Raw genomic sequence first — 17187 nt, 5'->3', positions numbered from 1 at the left:
AGGTTGGTGGTTCGAGCCCATCCGGGAGCGGTGTTGTGAGGTCTTAGATGTAACGTAAAATTCAGAGTTTTTTAAAAATAACTGACGAACATTTAATTTTTGGGCTTCCGTGGCGCAATGGTTAGCGCGTTCGGCTGTTAACCGAAAGGTTGGTGGTTCGAGCCCATCCGGGAGCGGTAATGTGAGGTCTTAGATGTAACGTAAAATTCAGAGTTTTTTAAAAATACCTGACGAACATTTAATCTTTGGGCTTCCGTGACGCAATGGTTAGCGCGTTCGGCTGTTAACCGAAAGGTTGGTGGTTCGAGCCCATCCGTGAGCGGTGTTGTGAGGTCTCAGATGTGACGTAAAAAGTCAAAGTTTTTCCACAATACCTGACGAACATTTAATTTTTGGGCTTCCGTGAAGCAATGGTTAACGCCGTCGGCTGTTAACCGAAAGGTTGGGGGTTCGAGCCCATCCGGGAGCTGTGTTGTGAGGTCTTAGATGTAGTGTAAATATCAGAGTTTTTTAAAAATACCTGACGAACATTTAATCGTTGGGCTTCCGTTTCAATGGTTAACGCCGTCGGCTGTTAACCGAAAGGTTGGCGGTTCGAGCCCATCCGGGAGCGGTGTTGTGAGGTCTTAGATGTAACGTAAAATTCAGAGTTTTTTAAAAATACCTGACGATCATTTAATCTTTGGGCTTCCGTGGCGCAATGGTTAGCGCGTTCAGCTGTTATTCAAAAGGTTTGTGGTTCGAGCCCATCCGGGAGCGGTGTTTTGAAGTCTCGGATGTGACGTAAAAAGTCAGAGTTTTTCCACAATACCTGACGACCATTTCATTTCTGAGCTTCCTTGGCTCGAAGGTTAGCGCGTTCGGATGTTAACCAAAAGGTTGGTGGTTCGAGCCCACCCGGCTGCCGTGTTGTGAAGTCTCAAATGTAACGTAAAAAGCCAAAGTTTTTCCACAATACCTGACGACCGTTTAATTTTTGAGCTTCCGTGGCGCAATGGTTAGCGCGTTCGGCTGTTAACCGAAAGGTTGGTGGTTCGAGCCCACCCGGGAGCGGTGTTGTGAGATCTCAAACGTAATGTCAAATGCCAAAGTTTTTCCACAATACCTGACGAACATTTAATCTTTGGGCTTCCGTGGCGCAATGGTTAGCGCGTTCGGCAGTTAACTGAAAGGTTGGTGGTTCGAGACCATCCGGGAGCGGTGCTGTGAGGTCTCAGATGTGACGTAAAAAGTCAAAGTTTTTCCACAATACCTGACGACCATTTAATTTTTGAGCTTCCGTGGCGCAATGGTTAGCGCGTTCGGCTGTTAACCGAAAGGTTGGTGGTTCGAGCCCACCCGGGAGCGGTGTTGTGAAATCTCACATGTAACGTAAAAATCCAAAGTTTTTCCACAATACCTGACGAACATTTAATCGTTGGGCTTCCGTTTCAATGGTTAACGCCGTCGGCTGTTAACCGAAAGGTTGGTGGTTCGAGCCCATCCGGGAGCGGTGTTGTGAGGTCTTAGATGTAACGTAAAATTCAGAGTTTTTTAAAAATAACTGACGAACATTTAATTTTTGGGCTTCCGTGGCGCAATGGTTAGCGCGTTCGGCTGTTAACCGAAAGGTTGGTGGTTCGAGCCCATCCGGGAGCGGTAATGTGAGGTCTTAGATGTAACGTAAAATTCAGAGTTTTTTAAAAATACCTGACGAACATTTAATCTTTGGGCTTCCGTGACGCAATGGTTAGCGCGTTCGGCTGTTAACCGAAAGGTTGGTGGTTCGAGCCCATCCGTGAGCGGTGTTGTGAGGTCTCAGATGTGACGTAAAAAGTCAAAGTTTTTCCACAATACCTGACGAACATTTAATTTTTGGGCTTCCGTGAAGCAATGGTTAACGCCGTCGGCTGTTAACCGAAAGGTTGGGGGTTCGAGCCCATCCGGGAGCTGTGTTGTGAGGTCTTAGATGTAGTGTAAATATCAGAGTTTTTTAAAAATACCTGACGAACATTTAATCGTTGGGCTTCCGTTTCAATGGTTAACGCCGTCGGCTGTTAACCGAAAGGTTGGCGGTTCGAGCCCATCCGGGAGCGGTGTTGTGAGGTCTTAGATGTAACGTAAAATTCAGAGTTTTTTAAAAATACCTGACGATCATTTAATCTTTGGGCTTCCGTGGCGCAATGGTTAGCGCGTTCAGCTGTTATTCAAAAGGTTTGTGGTTCGAGCCCATCCGGGAGCGGTGTTTTGAAGTCTCGGATGTGACGTAAAAAGTCAGAGTTTTTCCACAATACCTGACGACCATTTCATTTCTGAGTTTCCTTGGCTCGAAGGTTAGCGCGTTCGGATGTTAACCATAAGGTTGGTGGTTCGAGCCCACCCGGCTGCCGTGTTGTGAAGTCTCAAATGTAACGTAAAAAGCCAAAGTTTTTCCACAATACCTGACGACCGTTTAATCTTTGAGCTTCCGTGGCGCAATGGTTAGCGCGTTCGGCTGTTAACCGAAAGGTTGGTGGTTCGAGCCCACCCGGGAGCGGTGTTGTGAGATCTCAAACGTAATGTCAAATGCCAAAGTTTTTCCACAATACCTGACGAACATTTAATCTTTGGGCTTCCGTGGCGCAATGGTTAGCGCGTTCGGCAGTTAACTGAAAGGTTGGTGGTTCGAGACCATCCGGGAGCGGTGTTGTGAGGTCTCAGATGTGACGTAAAAAGTCAAAGTTTTTCCACAATACCTGACGACCATTTAATTTTTGAGCTTCCGTGGCGCAATGGTTAGCGCGTTCGGCTGTTAACCGAAAGGTTGGTGGTTCGAGCCCACCCGGGAGCGGTGTTGTGAAATCTCACATGTAACGTAAAAATCCAAAGTTTTTCCACAATACCTGACGAACATTTAATCGTTGGGCTTCCGTTTCAATGGTTAACGCCGTCGGCTGTTAACCGAAAGGTTGGTGGTTCGAGCCCATCCGGGAGCGGTGTTGTGAGGTCTTAGATGTAACGTAAAATTCAGAGTTTTTTAAAAATACCTGACGAACATTTAATCTTTGGGCTTCCGTGGCGCAATGGTTAGCGCGTTCGGCTGTTAACCGAAAGGTTGGTGGTTCGAGCCCACCCGGGAGCGGTGTTGTGAGCTCTCAAATGTGACGTAAAAAGTCAAAGTTTTTCCACAATACCTGACGAACATTTAATTTTTGGGCTTCCGTGAAGCAATGGTTAACGCCGTCGGCTGTTAACCGAAAGGTTGGGGGTTCGAGCCCATCCGGGAGCTGTGTTGTGAGGTCTTAGATGTAGTGTAAATATCAGAGTTTTTTAAAAATACCTGACGAACATTTAATCGTTGGGCTTCCGTTTCAATGGTTAACGCCGTCGGCTGTTAACCGAAAGGTTGGCGGTTCGAGCCCATCCGGGAGCGGTGTTGTGAGGTCTTAGATGTAACGTAAAATTCAGAGTTTTTTAAAAATACCTGACGATCATTTAATCTTTGGGCTTCCGTGGCGCAATGGTTAGCGCGTTCAGCTGTTATTCAAAAGGTTTGTGGTTCGAGCCCATCCGGGAGCGGTGTTTTGAAGTCTCGGATGTGACGTAAAAAGTCAGAGTTTTTCCACAATACCTGACGACCATTTCATTTCTGAGTTTCCTTGGCTCGAAGGTTAGCGCGTTCGGATGTTAACCATAAGGTTGGTGGTTCGAGCCCACCCGGCTGCCGTGTTGTGAAGTCTCAAATGTAACGTAAAAAGCCAAAGTTTTTCCACAATACCTGACGACCGTTTAATCTTTGAGCTTCCGTGGCGCAATGGTTAGCGCGTTCGGCTGTTAACCGAAAGGTTGGTGGTTCGAGCCCACCCGGGAGCGGTGTTGTGAGATCTCAAACGTAATGTCAAATGCCAAAGTTTTTCCACAATACCTGACGAACATTTAATCTTTGGGCTTCCGTGGCGCAATGGTTAGCGCGTTCGGCAGTTAACTGAAAGGTTGGTGGTTCGAGACCATCCGGGAGCGGTGTTGTGAGGTCTCAGATGTGACGTAAAAAGTCAAAGTTTTTCCACAATACCTGACGACCATTTAATTTTTGAGCTTCCGTGGCGCAATGGTTAGCGCGTTCGGCTGTTAACCGAAAGGTTGGTGGTTCGAGCCCACCCGGGAGCGGTGTTGTGAAATCTCACATGTAACGTAAAAATCCAAAGTTTTTCCACAATACCTGACGAACATTTAATCGTTGGGCTTCCGTTTCAATGGTTAACGCCGTCGGCTGTTAACCGAAAGGTTGGTGGTTCGAGCCCATCCGGGAGCGGTGTTGTGAGGTCTTAGATGTAACGTAAAATTCAGAGTTTTTTAAAAATACCTGACGAACATTTAATCTTTGGGCTTCCGTGGCGCAATGGTTAGCGCGTTCGGCTGTTAACCGAAAGGTTGGTGGTTCGAGCCCACCCGGGAGCGGTGTTGTGAGCTCTCAAATGTGACGTAAAAAGTCAAAGTTTTTCCACAATACCTGACGAACATTTAATTTTTGGGCTTCCGTGAAGCAATGGTTAACGCCGTCGGCTGTTAACCGAAAGGTTGGTGGTTCGAGCCCATCCGGGAGCTGTGTTGTGAGGTCTTAGATGTAGTGTAAAATTCAGAGTTTTTTAAAAATAACTGACGAACTTTTAATTTTTGGGCTTCCGTGGCGCAATGGTTAGCGCTTTCGGCTGTTAACCGAAAGGTTGGTGGTTCGAGCCCATCCGGGAGCGGTAATGTGAGGTCTTAGATGTAACGTAAAATTCAGAGTTTTTTAAAAATACCTGACGAACATTTAATCTTTGGGCTTCCGTGGCGCAATGGTTAGTGCGTTCGGCTGTTAACCGAAAGGTTGGTGGTTCGAGCCCACCCGGGAGCGGTGTTGTGAGATCTCACATGTAACGTAAAAATCCAAAGTTTTTCCACAATACCTGACGAACATTTAATCTTTGGGCTTCCGTTGCGCAATGGTTAACGCCGTCGGCTGTTAACCGAAAGGTTGGTGGTTCGAGCCCATCCGGGAGCGGTGTTGTGAGGTCTTAGATGTAACGTAAAATTCAGAGTTTTTTAAAAATAACTGACGAACATTTAATTTTTGGGCTTCCGTGGCGCAATGTTTAGAGCGTTCAGCTGTTATTCAAAAGGTTTGTGGTTCGAGCCCATCCGGGAGCGGTAATGTGAGGTCTTAGATGTAACGTAAAATTCAGAGTTTTTTAAAAATTCCTGACGAACATTTAATCTTTGGGCTTCCGTGGCGCAATGGTTAGCGCGTTCGGCTGTTAACCGAAAGGTTGGTGGTTCGAGCCCACCCGGGAGCGGTGTTGTGAGCTCTCACATGTAACGTAAAAAGCCAAAGTGTTTCTACAATAGCCGACGACCATTTAATTTTTGGGCTTCCGTGGCGCAATGGTTAGCGCGTTCGGCTGTTAACCGAAAGGTTGGTGGTTCGAGCCCATCCGTGAGCGGTGTTGTGAGGTCTCAGATGTGACGTAAAAAGTCAAAGTTTTTCCACAATACCTGACGAACATTTAATTTTTGGGCTTCCGTGGCGCAATGGTTAGCGCGTTCGGCTGTTAACCGAAAGGTTGGTGGTTCGAGCCCACCCGGGAGCGGTGTTGTGAGATCTCACATGTAACGTAAAAATCCAAATTTTTTCCACAATACCTGACGAACATTTAATCTTTGGGCTTCCGTTGCGCAATGGTTAACGCCGTCGGCTGTTAACCGATAGGTTGGTGGTTCGAGCCCATTCGGGAGCGGTGTTGTGAGGTCTTACATGTAACGTAAAATTCAGAGTTTTTTAAAAATAACTGACGAACATTTAATTTTTGGGCTTTCGTGGCGCAATGGTTAGAGCGTTCAGCTGTTATTCAAAAGGTTTGTGGTTCGAGAACATCCGGGAGCGGTGTTTTGAAGTCTCAGATGTGACGTAAAAATCCAAAGTTTTTCCACAATACCCGACGAACATTTAATCTTTGGGCTTCCGTGGCGCAATGGTTAACGCCGTCGGCTGTTAACCGAAAGGTTGGTGGTATTGTGGAAAAACTTTGACTTTTTACGTCACATTTGAGAGCTCACAACACCGCTCCCGGGTGGGCTCGAACCACCAACCTTTTGAATAACAGCTGAACGCTCTAAACATTGCGCCAAGGAAGCCCAAAAATTAAATGTTCGTCAGTTATTTTTAAAAAACTCTGAATTTTACGTTACATCTAAGACCTCACAACACCGCTCCCGGATGGGCTCGAACCACCAACCTTTCGGTTAACAGCCGACGGCGTTAACCATTGCGCAACGGAAGCCCAAAGATTAAATGTTCGTCAGGTATTGTGGAAAAACTTTGGATTTTTATGTTACATGTGAGATCTCACAACACCGCTCCCGGGTGGGCTCGAACCACCAACCTTTCGGTTAACAGCCAAACGCGCTAACCATTGCGCCACGGAAGCCCAAAGATTAAATGTTCGTCAGGTATTGTGGAAAAACTTTGGCTTTTTACGTTACATTTGAGAGCTCACAACACCGCTCCCGGGTGGGCTCGAACCACCAACCTTTCGGTTAACAGCCGAACGCGCTAACCATTGCGCCACGGAAGCCCAAAGATTAAATGTTCGTCAGGTATTTTTAAAAAACTCTGAATTTTACGTTACATCTAAGACCTCACAACACCGCTCCCGGATGGGCTCGAACCACCAACCTTTCAGTTAACTGCCGAACGCGCTAACCATTGCGCCACGGAAGCCCAAAGATTAAATGTTCGTCAGGTATTGTGGAAAAACTTTGGCATTTGACATTACGTTTGAGATCTCACAACACCGCTCCCGGGTGGGCTCGAACCACCAACCTTTCGGTTAACAGCCGAACGCGCTAACCATTGCGCCACGGAAGCTCAAAGATTAAACGGTCGTCAGGTATTGTGGAAAAACTTTGGCTTTTTACGTTACATTTGAGACTTCACAACACGGCAGCCGGGTGGGCTCGAACCACCAACCTTATGGTTAACATCCGAACGCGCTAACCTTCGAGCCAAGGAAGCTCAGAAATGAAATGGTCGTCAGGTATTGTGGAAAAACTCTGACTTTTTACGTCACATCCGAGACTTCAAAACACCGCTCCCGGATGGGCTCGAACCACAGACCTTTTGAATAACAGCTGAACGCGCTAACCATTGCGCCACGGAAGCCCAAAGATTAAATGATCGTCAGGTATTTTTAAAAAACTCTGAATTTTACGTTACATCTAAGACCTCACAACACCGCTCCCGGATGGGCTCGAACCGCCAACCTTTCGGTTAACAGCCGACGGCGTTAACCATTGAAACGGAAGCCCAACGATTAAATGTTCGTCAGGTATTTTTAAAAAACTCTGACATTTACACTACATCTAAGACCTCACAACACAGCTCCCGGATGGGCTCGAACCCCCAACCTTTCGGTTAACAGCCGACGGCGTTAACCATTGCTTCACGGAAGCCCAAAAATTAAATGTTCGTCAGGTATTGTGGAAAAACTTTGACTTTTTACGTCACATCTGAGACCTCACAACACCGCTCCCGGGTGGGCTCGAACCACCAACCTTTCGGTTAACAGCCGAACGCGCTAACCATTGCGCCACGGAAGCCCAAAGATTAAATGTTCGTCAGGTATTTTTAAAAAACTCTGAATTTTACGTTACATCTAAGACCTCACATTACCGCTCCCGGATGGGCTCGAACCACCAACCTTTCGGTTAACAGCCGAACGCGCTAACCATTGCGCCACGGAAGCCCAAAAATTAAATGTTCGTCAGTTATTTTTAAAAAACTCTGAATTTTACGTTACATCTAAGACCTCACAACACCGCTCCCGGATGGGCTCGAACCACCAACCTTTCGGTTAACAGCCGACGGCGTTAACCATTGAAACGGAAGCCCAACGATTAAATGTTCGTCAGGTATTGTGGAAAAACTATGGATTTTTACGTTACATGTGAGATTTCACAACACCGCTCCCGGGTGGGCTCGAACCACCAACCTTTCGGTTAACAGCCGAACGCGCTAACCATTGCGCCACGGAAGCTCAAAAATTAAATGGTCGTCAGGTATTGTGGAAAAACTTTGACTTTTTACGTCACATCTGAGACCTCACAACACCGCTCCCGGATGGTCTCGAACCACCAACCTTTCAGTTAACTGCCGAACGCGCTAACCGTTGCGCCACGGAAGCCCAAAGATTAAATGTTCGTCAGGTATTGTGGAAAAACTTTGGCATTTGACATTACGTTTGAGATCTCACAACACCGCTCCCGGGTGGGCTCGAACCACCAACCTTAGGGTTAACAGCCGAACGCGCTAACCATTGCGCCACGGAAGCTCAAAAATTAAACGGTCGTCAGGTATTGTGGAAAAACTTTGGCTTTTTACGTTACATTTGAGACTTCACAACACGGCAGCCGGGTGGGCTCGAACCACCAACCTTTTGGTTAACATCCGAACGCGCTAACCTTCGAGCCAAGGAAGCTCAGAAATGAAATGGTCGTCAGGTATTGTGGAAAAACTCTGACTTTTTACGTCACATTCGAGACTTCAAAACACCGCTCCCGGATGGGCTCGAACCACCAACCTTTCGGTTAGCAGCCGAACGCGCTAACCATTGCGCCACGGAAGCCCAAAAATTAAATGTTCGTCAGTTATTTTTAAAAAACTCTGATATTTACACTACATCTAAGACCTCACAGCACAGCTCCCGGATGGGCTCGAACCACCAACCTTTCGGTTAACAGCCGACGGCGTTAACCATTGCTTCACGGAAGCCCAAAAATTAAATGTTCGTCAGGTATTGTGGAAAAACTTTGACTTTTTACGTCACATCTGAGACCTCACAACACCGCTCACGGATGGGCTCGAACCACCAACCTTTCGGTTAACAGCCGAACGCGCTAACCATTGCGCTACGGAAGCCCAAAAATTAAATGGTCGTCGGCTATTGTAGAAACACTTTGGCTTTTTACGTTACATGTGAGAGCTCACAAAACCGCTCCCGGGTGGGCTCGAACCACCAACCTTTCGGTTAACAGCCGAACGCGCTAACCATTGCGCCACGGAAGCCCAAAGATTAAATGTTCGTCAGGAATTTTTAAAAAACTCTGAATTTTACGTTACATCTAAGACCTCACATTACCGCTCCCGGATGGGCTCGAACCACAAACCTTTTGAATAACAGCTGAACGCTCTAAACATTGCGCCACGGAAGCCCAAAAATTAAATGTTCGTCAGTTATTTTTAAAAAACTCTGAATTTTACGTTACATCTAAGACCTCACAACACCGCTCCCGGATGGGCTCGAACCACCAACCTTTCGGTTAACAGCCGACGGCGTTAACCATTGCGCAACGGAAGCCCAAAGATTAAATGTTCGTCAGGTATTGTGGAAAAACTTTGGATTTTTACGTTACATGTGAGATCTCACAACACCGCTCCCGGGTGGGCTCGAACCACCAACCTTTCGGTTAACAGCCGAACGCGCTAACCATTGCGCCACGGAAGCCCAAAGATTAAATGTTCGTCAGGTATTGTGGAAAAACTTTGACTTTTTACGTCACATCTGAGACTTCACAACACCGCTCCCGGATGGGCTCGAACCACAAACCTTTTGAATAACATCTGAACGCTCTAGCCATTGCGCCACGGAAGACCAAAAATTAAATGTTCGTCAGTTATTTTTAAAAACTCTGAATTTTACGTTACATCTAAGACCTCACAACACCGCTCCCGGATGGGCTCGAACCACCAACCTTTCGGTTAACAGCCGACGGCATTAACCATTGTGCAACGGAAGCCCAAAGATTAAATGTTCGTCAGGTATTGTGGAAAAACTTTGACTTTTTACGTCACATCTGAGACTTCACAACACCGCTCCCGGATGGGCTCGAACCACAAACCTTTTGAATAACAGCTGAACGCTCTAACCATTGCGCCACGGAAGCCCAAAAATTAAATGTTCGTCAGTTATTTTTAAAAAACTCTGAATTTTACGTTACATCTAAGACCTCACAACACCGCTCCCGGATGGGCTCGAACCACCAACCTTTCGGTTAACAGCCGACGGCGTTAACCATTGTGCAACGGAAGCCCAAAGATTAAATGTTCGTCAGGTATTGTGGAAAAACTTTGACTTTTTACGTCACATCTGAGACTTCACAACACCGCTCCCGGATGGGCTCGAACCACAAACCTTTTGAATAACAGCTGAACGCTCTAACCATTGCGCCACGGAAGCCCAAAAATTAAATGTTCGTCAGTTATTTTTAAAAAACTCTGAATTTTACGTTACATCTAAGACCTCACAACACAGCTCCCGGATGGGCTCGAACCACCAACCTTTCGGTTAACAGCCGACGGCGTTAACCATTGCTTCACGGAAGCCCAAAAATTAAATGTTCGTCAGGTATTGTGGAAACACTTTGACTTTTTACGTCACATCTGAGATCTCACAACACCGCTCCCGGATGGGCTCGAACCACCAACCTTTCGGTTAACAGCCGACGGCGTTAACCATTGCGCAACGGAAGCCCAAAGATTAAATGTTCGTCAGGTATTGTGGAAAAACTTTGGATTTTTACGTTACATGTGAGATCTCACAACACCGCTCCCGGGTGGGCTCGAACCACCAACCTTTCGGTTAACAGCCGAACGCGCTAACCATTGCGCCACGGAAGCCCAAAGATTAAATGTTCGTCAGGTATTGTGGAAAAACTTTGACTTTTTACGTCACATCTGAGACTTCACAACACCGCTCCCGGATGGGCTCGAACCACAAACCTTTTGAATAACAGCTGAACGCTCTAAACATTGCGCCACGGAAGCCCAAAAATTAAATGTTCGTCAGTTATTTTTAAAAAACTCTGAATTTTACGTTACATCTAAGACCTCACAACACCGCTCCCGGATGGGCTCGAACCACCAACCTTTCGGTTAACAGCCGACGGCGTTAACCATTGCGCAACGGAAGCCCAAAGATTAAATGTTCGTCAGGTATTGTGGAAAAACTTTGGATTTTTACGTTACATGTGAGATCTCACAACACCGCTCCCGGGTGGGCTCGAACCACCAACCTTTCGCTTAACAGCCGAACGCGCTAACCATTGCGCCACGGAAGCCCAAAGATTAAATGTTCGTCAGGTATTGTGGAAAAACTTTGACTTTTTACGTCACACCTGAGTCTTCACAACACCGCTCCCGGATGGGCTCGAACCACAAACCTTTTGAATAACAGCTGAAAGCTCTAACCATTGCGCCACGGAAGCCCAAAAATTAAATGTTCGTCAGTTATTTTTAAAAAACTCTGAATTTTACTTTACATCTAAGACCTCACAACACCGCTCCCGGATGGGCTCGAACCACCAACCTTTCGGTTAACAGCCGACGGCGTTAACCATTGTGCAACGGAAGCCCAAAGATTAAATGTTCGTCAGGTATTGTGGAAAAACTTTGACTTTTTACGTCACATCTGAGACTTCACAACACCGCTCCCGGATGGGCTCGAACCACAAACCTTTTGAATTACAGCTGAACGCTCTAACCATTGCGCCACGGAAGCCCAAAAATTAAATGTTCGTCAGTTATTTTTAAAAAACTCTGAATTTTACGTTACATCTAAGACCTCACAACACAGCTCCCGGATGGGCTCGAACCACCAACCTTTCGGTTAACAGCCGACGGCGTTAACCATTGCTTCACGGAAGCCCAAAAATTAAATGTTCGTCAGGTATTGTGGAAAAACTTTAACTTTTTACGTCACATCTGAGACTTCACAACACCGCTCCCGGATGGGCTCGAACCACAAACCTTTTGAATAACAGCTGAACGCTCTAACCATTGCGCCACGGAAGCCCAAAAATTAAATGTTCGTCAGTTATTTTTAAAAAACTCTGAATTTTACGTTACATCTAAGACCTCACAACACCGCTCCCGGATGGGCTCGAACCACCAACCTTTCGGTTAACAGCCGACGGCGTTAACCATTGTGCAACGGAAGCCCAAAGATTAAATGTTCGTCAGGTATTGTGGAAAAACTTTGACTTTTTACGTCACATCTGAGATCTCACAACACCGCTCCCGGATGGGCTCGAACCACCAACCTTTCGGTTAACAGCCGACGGCGTTAACTATTGCGCAACGGAAGCCCAAATATTAAATGTTCGTCAGGTATTGTGGAAAAACTTTGGATTTTTACGTTACATGTGAGATCTCACAACACCGCTCCCGGGTGGGCTCGAACCACCAACCTTTCGGTTAACAGCCGAACGCGCTAACCATTGCGCCACGGAAGCCCAAAGATTAAATGTTCGTCAGGTATTGTGGAAAAACTTTGACTTTTTACGTCACATCTGAGACTTCACAACACCGCTCCCGGATGGGCTCGAACCACAAACCTTTTGAATAACATCTGAACGCTCTAACCATTGCGCCACGGAAGACCAAAAATTAAATGTTCGTCAGTTATTTTTAAAAACTCTGAATTTTACGTTACATCTAAGACCTCACAACACCGCTCCCGGATGGGCTCGAACCACCAACCTTTCGGTTAACAGCCGACGGCGTTAACCATTGTGCAACGGAAGCCCAAAGATTAAATGTTCGTCAGGTATTGTGGAAAAACTTTGACTTTTTACGTCACATCTGAGACTTCACAACACCGCTCCCGGATGGGCTCGAACCACAAACCTTTTGAATAACAGCTGAACGCTCTAACCATTGCGCCACGGAAGCCCAAAAATTAAATGTTCGTCAGTTATATTTAAAAAACTCTGAATTTTACGTTACATCTAAGACCTCACAACACCGCTCCCGGATGGGCTCGAACCACCAACCTTTCGGTTAACAGCCGACGGCGTTAACCATTGTGCAACGGAAGCCCAAAGATTAAATGTTCGTCAGGTATTGTGGAAAAACTTTGACTTTTTACGTCACATCTGAGACTTCACAACACCGCTCCCGGATGGGCTCGAACCACAAACCTTTTGAATAACAGCTGAACGCTCTAACCATTGCGCCACGGAAGCCCAAAAATTAAATGTTCGTCAGTTATTTTTAAAAAACTCTGAATTTTACGTTACATCTAAGACCTCACAACACAGCTCCCGGATGGGCTCGAACCACCAACCTTTCGGTTAACAGCCGACGGCGTTAACCATTGCTTCACGGAAGCCCAAAAATTAAATGTTCGTCAGGTATTGTGGAAACACTTTGACTTTTTACGTCACATCTGAGATCTCACAACACCGCTCCCGGATGGGCTCGAACCACCAACCTTTCGGTTAACAGCCGACGGCGTTAACCATTGCGCAACGGAAGCCCAAAGATTAAATGTTCGTCAGGTATTGTGGAAAAACTTTGACTTTTTACGTCACATCTGAGACTTCACAACACCGCTCCCGGATGGGCTCGAACCACAAACCTTTTGAATAACAGCTGAACGCTCTAAACATTGCGCCACGGAAGCCCAAAAATTAAATGTTCGTCAGTTATTTTTAAAAAACTCTGAATTTTACGTTACATCTAAGACCTCACAACACCGCTCCCGGATGGGCTCGAACCACCAACCTTTCGGTTTACAGCCGACGGCGTTAACCATTGCGCAACGGAAGCCCAAAGATTAAATGTTCGTCAGGTATTGTGGAAAAACTTTGGATTTTTACGTTACATGTGAGATCTCACAACACCGCTCCCGGGTGGGCTCGAACCACCAACCTTTCGCTTAACAGCCGAACGCGCTAACCATTGCGCCACGGAAGCCCAAAGATTAAATGTTCGTCAGGTATTGTGGAAAAACTTTGACTTTTTACGTCACACCTGAGTCTTCACAACACCGCTCCCGGATGGGCTCGAACCACAAACCTTTTGAATAACATCTGAACGCTCTAACCATTGCGCCACGGAAGACCAAAAATTAAATGTTCGTCAGTTATTTTTAAAAACTCTGAATTTTACGTTACATCTAAGACCTCACAACACCGCTCCCGGATGGGCTCGAACCACCAACCTTTCGGTTAACAGCCGACGGCGTTAACCATTGTGCAACGGAAGCCCAAAGATTAAATGTTCGTCAGGTATTGTGGAAAAACTTTGACTTTTTACGTCACATCTGAGACTTCACAACACCGCTCCCGGATGGGCTCGAACCACAAACCTTTTGAATAACAGCTGAACGCTCTAACCATTGCGCCACGGAAGCCCAAAAATTAAATGTTCGTCAGTTATTTTTAAAAAACTCTGAATTTTACGTTACATCTAAGACCTCACAACACCGCTCCCGGATGGGCTCGAACCACCAACCTTTCGGTTAACAGCCGACGGCGTTAACCATTGTGCAACGGAAGCCCAAAGATTAAATGTTCGTCAGGTATTGTGGAAAAACTTTGACTTTTTACGTCACATCTGAGACTTCACAACACCGCTCCCGGATGGGCTCGAACCACAAACCTTTTGAATAACAGCTGAACGCTCTAACCATTGCGCCACGGAAGCCCAAAAATTAAATGTTCGTCAGTTATTTTTAAAAAACTCTGAATTTTACGTTACATCTAAGACCTCACAACACCGCTCCCGGATGGGCTCGAACCACCAACCTTTCGGTTTACAGCCGACGGCGTTAACCATTGCGCAACGGAAGCCCAAAGATTAAATGTTCGTCAGGTATTGTGGAAAAACTTTGGATTTTTACGTTACATGTGAGATCTCACAACACCGCTCCCGGGTGGGCTCGAACCACCAACCTTTCGCTTAACAGCCGAACGCGCTAACCATTGCGCCACGGAAGCCCAAAGATTAAATGTTCGTCAGGTATTGTGGAAAAACTTTGACTTTTTACGTCACACCTGAGTCTTCACAACACCGCTCCCGGATGGGCTCGAACCACAAACCTTTTGAATAACATCTGAACGCTCTATTGTTATTGTTATTGTTGAAGGGGGTGACGCGTCGCCGCGTCGAGCACCGATACCAAGGGTATATTGTGCGCCCCGAACTGGTTAGACTGCGAAGAGTCCTGTCGCCTCGATGAATCGGAGAATCCGATTGACCGAGACAGTAGAGAACTGGTGAGGTTCCATAGTATGCATATCGAAATGCTCAAACCTCATGGCCGCGAGATAGTCGCAGCAACATAGGATATGGGAGGAGGTTTCCTCTTCCTCCCGGCAGAACCTACAGAGTGGGTCATCAACGATGCCCAGTAGGTGCAGGTGTCTATTCAGCCGGCAGTGTCCAGTGAGGAGACTGGTGACCAGCCTAATTTTGCTTTTGGTAAGGGCAAGCAGTTCCTTTGCCCTAGTAATAGAAGGACCCGGGACAAACTCCTTGGCTTGTCTCTGCCCATCCATGTCTAGCCAGAGTTGCAGTTGAAGTGCAGACATCCGGCAGTGAATCCTATGGCGAATGATGCCATGGGGGATGGGAACCGCAGGCTCAGGTCCGAAGAACTTCGCCTCAGCCCCCCTTTTGGCATACATATCAGCCCTCTCATTGCCCAGGTATCCGCAGTGCCCTGGCACCCACAGCAATTGAACCTTGTTGCGGGCAGCCAAAGAACTCAGCAGATCCAGGCAGCTGAGCACCAGTCTAGAATCGACAAGGCACTGATTTAGCGCCTTGAGAGCGGCCTGACTATCCGAATAAATCTGAATCGTCCGTCCGCGGTAGTTTTTCTTGTTGCAGAAATCCACACATAAACAAATGGCCATGATTTCCGCCTGAAAAACGCTGGCAAAGTTGCCAAGGCTCTCGTAAAAACCAAACTTCTTGGTCAAGCAGTAGACCCCGGCACCAACTCCAGAGTCCGTTTTAGAGCCGTCCGTGAACCAGACGGACTCCCCCCCAGTTCCAAGGACTGGGGTGGTCTCCCAAACAGCGCGACTGGGAAAGTGCACGCTGAAGGGCTTGTCGAAGTGGTGTGATATAACAGACTTATCTGAGACCATCACAAGTGATGGCTCAGTACTGCTGTACTCACTGAAAAGCTTGGTGTGACTGAAGTCCCAGTGCTTGGGCTTCCACCAGCCGAGGTTGTTGAGCCTACAGGCTCCCATAATAGCTTCTTCCTCAATAAAGAGGTGAAGGGGAAGCATATTGAGAAGGATTTCCAGAGAGGCTGTGGGGGCTGTCCTCATGGACCCCGTGATACCGATGCACGCCAGCCTTTGAAGCTTGCGTAGTTCATCTTGGGCTGTCTTAAGGCGAACCCTGGGCCACCAGACAAGGGCTCCATAGGAGACCACTGGCCTGAATCTGAACGCTCTAACCATTGCGCCACGGAAGACCAAAAATTAAATGTTCGTCAGTTATTTTTAAAAAACTCTGAATTTTACGTTACATCTAAGACCTCACAACACCGCTCCCGGATGGGCTCGAACCACCAACCTTTCGGTTAACAGCCGACGGCGTTAACCATTGTGCAACGGAAGCCCAAAGATTAAATGTTCGTCAGGTATTGTGGAAAAACTTTGACTTTTTACGTCACATCTGAGACTTCACAACACCGCTCCCGGATGGGCTCGAACCACAAACCTTTTGAATAACAGCTGAACGCTCTAACCATTGCGCCACGGAAGCCCAAAAATTAAATGTTCGTCAGTTATTTTTAAAAAACTCTGAATTTTACGTTACATCTAAGACCTCACAACACCGCTCCCGGATGGGCTCGAACCACCAACCTTTCGGTTTACAGCCGACGGCGTTAACCATTGCGCAACGGAAGCCCAAAGATTAAATGTTCGTCAGGTATTGTGGAAAAACTTTGGATTTTTACGTTACATGTGAGATCTCACAACACCGCTCCCGGGTGGGCTCGAACCACCAACCTTTCGCTTAACAGCCGAACGCGCTAACCATTGCGCCACGGAAGCCCAAAGATTAAATGTTCGTCAGGTATTGTGGAAAAACTTTGACTTTTTACGTCACACCTGAGTCTTCACAACACCGCTCCCGGATGGGCTCGAACCACAAACCTTTTGAATAACATCTGAACGCTCTAACCATTGCGCCACGGAAGACCAAAAATTAAATGTTCGTCAGTTATTTTTAAAAACTCTGAATTTTACGTTACATCTAAGACCTCACAACACCGCTCCCGGATGGGCTCGAACCACCAACCTTTCGGTTAACAGCCGACGGCGTTAACCATTGTGCAACGGAAGCCCAAAGATTAAATGTTCGTCAGGTATTGTGGAAAAACT

The 17187-nt window shown here is 46.8% G+C and overlaps 19 non-coding genes across 19 annotated transcripts; 10 read left to right on the top strand and 9 right to left on the bottom strand.

Annotated features, from left to right (window-relative positions):
- The first annotated feature begins 980 nt into the window (after positions 1–980).
- On the top strand, positions 981–1053 carry TRNAN-GUU (transfer RNA asparagine (anticodon GUU)). Its single transcript has one exon. It is a non-coding gene; the product is annotated as a tRNA-Asn (tRNA).
- A 221-nt stretch (positions 1054–1274) lies between these two features.
- TRNAN-GUU (transfer RNA asparagine (anticodon GUU)) lies at positions 1275–1347 on the top strand. Its single transcript has one exon. It is a non-coding gene; the product is annotated as a tRNA-Asn (tRNA).
- Positions 1348–2442: 1095 nt separating this feature from the next.
- Positions 2443–2515, top strand: TRNAN-GUU (transfer RNA asparagine (anticodon GUU)). Its single transcript has one exon. It is a non-coding gene; the product is annotated as a tRNA-Asn (tRNA).
- Positions 2516–2736: 221 nt separating this feature from the next.
- TRNAN-GUU (transfer RNA asparagine (anticodon GUU)) lies at positions 2737–2809 on the top strand. The gene has a single exon. It is a non-coding gene; the product is annotated as a tRNA-Asn (tRNA).
- Positions 2810–3027: 218 nt separating this feature from the next.
- Positions 3028–3100, top strand: TRNAN-GUU (transfer RNA asparagine (anticodon GUU)). The gene has a single exon. It is a non-coding gene; the product is annotated as a tRNA-Asn (tRNA).
- A 658-nt stretch (positions 3101–3758) lies between these two features.
- Positions 3759–3831, top strand: TRNAN-GUU (transfer RNA asparagine (anticodon GUU)). Its single transcript has one exon. It is a non-coding gene; the product is annotated as a tRNA-Asn (tRNA).
- Positions 3832–4052: 221 nt separating this feature from the next.
- TRNAN-GUU (transfer RNA asparagine (anticodon GUU)) lies at positions 4053–4125 on the top strand. Its single transcript has one exon. It is a non-coding gene; the product is annotated as a tRNA-Asn (tRNA).
- A 218-nt stretch (positions 4126–4343) lies between these two features.
- Positions 4344–4416, top strand: TRNAN-GUU (transfer RNA asparagine (anticodon GUU)). Its single transcript has one exon. It is a non-coding gene; the product is annotated as a tRNA-Asn (tRNA).
- Positions 4417–5221: 805 nt separating this feature from the next.
- Positions 5222–5294, top strand: TRNAN-GUU (transfer RNA asparagine (anticodon GUU)). Its single transcript has one exon. It is a non-coding gene; the product is annotated as a tRNA-Asn (tRNA).
- A 221-nt stretch (positions 5295–5515) lies between these two features.
- Positions 5516–5588, top strand: TRNAN-GUU (transfer RNA asparagine (anticodon GUU)). The gene has a single exon. It is a non-coding gene; the product is annotated as a tRNA-Asn (tRNA).
- A 911-nt stretch (positions 5589–6499) lies between these two features.
- Positions 6500–6572, bottom strand: TRNAN-GUU (transfer RNA asparagine (anticodon GUU)). The gene has a single exon. It is a non-coding gene; the product is annotated as a tRNA-Asn (tRNA).
- Positions 6573–6792: 220 nt separating this feature from the next.
- On the bottom strand, positions 6793–6865 carry TRNAN-GUU (transfer RNA asparagine (anticodon GUU)). Its single transcript has one exon. It is a non-coding gene; the product is annotated as a tRNA-Asn (tRNA).
- A 658-nt stretch (positions 6866–7523) lies between these two features.
- On the bottom strand, positions 7524–7596 carry TRNAN-GUU (transfer RNA asparagine (anticodon GUU)). The gene has a single exon. It is a non-coding gene; the product is annotated as a tRNA-Asn (tRNA).
- A 364-nt stretch (positions 7597–7960) lies between these two features.
- Positions 7961–8033, bottom strand: TRNAN-GUU (transfer RNA asparagine (anticodon GUU)). The gene has a single exon. It is a non-coding gene; the product is annotated as a tRNA-Asn (tRNA).
- A 515-nt stretch (positions 8034–8548) lies between these two features.
- Positions 8549–8621, bottom strand: TRNAS-GCU (transfer RNA serine (anticodon GCU)). Its single transcript has one exon. It is a non-coding gene; the product is annotated as a tRNA-Ser (tRNA).
- A 367-nt stretch (positions 8622–8988) lies between these two features.
- On the bottom strand, positions 8989–9061 carry TRNAN-GUU (transfer RNA asparagine (anticodon GUU)). Its single transcript has one exon. It is a non-coding gene; the product is annotated as a tRNA-Asn (tRNA).
- A 366-nt stretch (positions 9062–9427) lies between these two features.
- On the bottom strand, positions 9428–9500 carry TRNAN-GUU (transfer RNA asparagine (anticodon GUU)). The gene has a single exon. It is a non-coding gene; the product is annotated as a tRNA-Asn (tRNA).
- A 1099-nt stretch (positions 9501–10599) lies between these two features.
- TRNAN-GUU (transfer RNA asparagine (anticodon GUU)) lies at positions 10600–10672 on the bottom strand. Its single transcript has one exon. It is a non-coding gene; the product is annotated as a tRNA-Asn (tRNA).
- Positions 10673–12212: 1540 nt separating this feature from the next.
- On the bottom strand, positions 12213–12285 carry TRNAN-GUU (transfer RNA asparagine (anticodon GUU)). Its single transcript has one exon. It is a non-coding gene; the product is annotated as a tRNA-Asn (tRNA).
- Between the last annotated feature and the right edge of the window lie 4902 nt (positions 12286–17187).

This window comes from Phalangium opilio, unplaced genomic scaffold (genome assembly GCF_054372755.1).
Source record: "Phalangium opilio isolate 3A_F unplaced genomic scaffold, DU_Popi_V2 ptg000352l_1, whole genome shotgun sequence".
NCBI classification, from domain to species: Eukaryota; Metazoa; Arthropoda; class Arachnida; order Opiliones; family Phalangiidae; genus Phalangium; species Phalangium opilio.
This window is presented reverse-complemented; position numbering and strand designations above follow the sequence as displayed.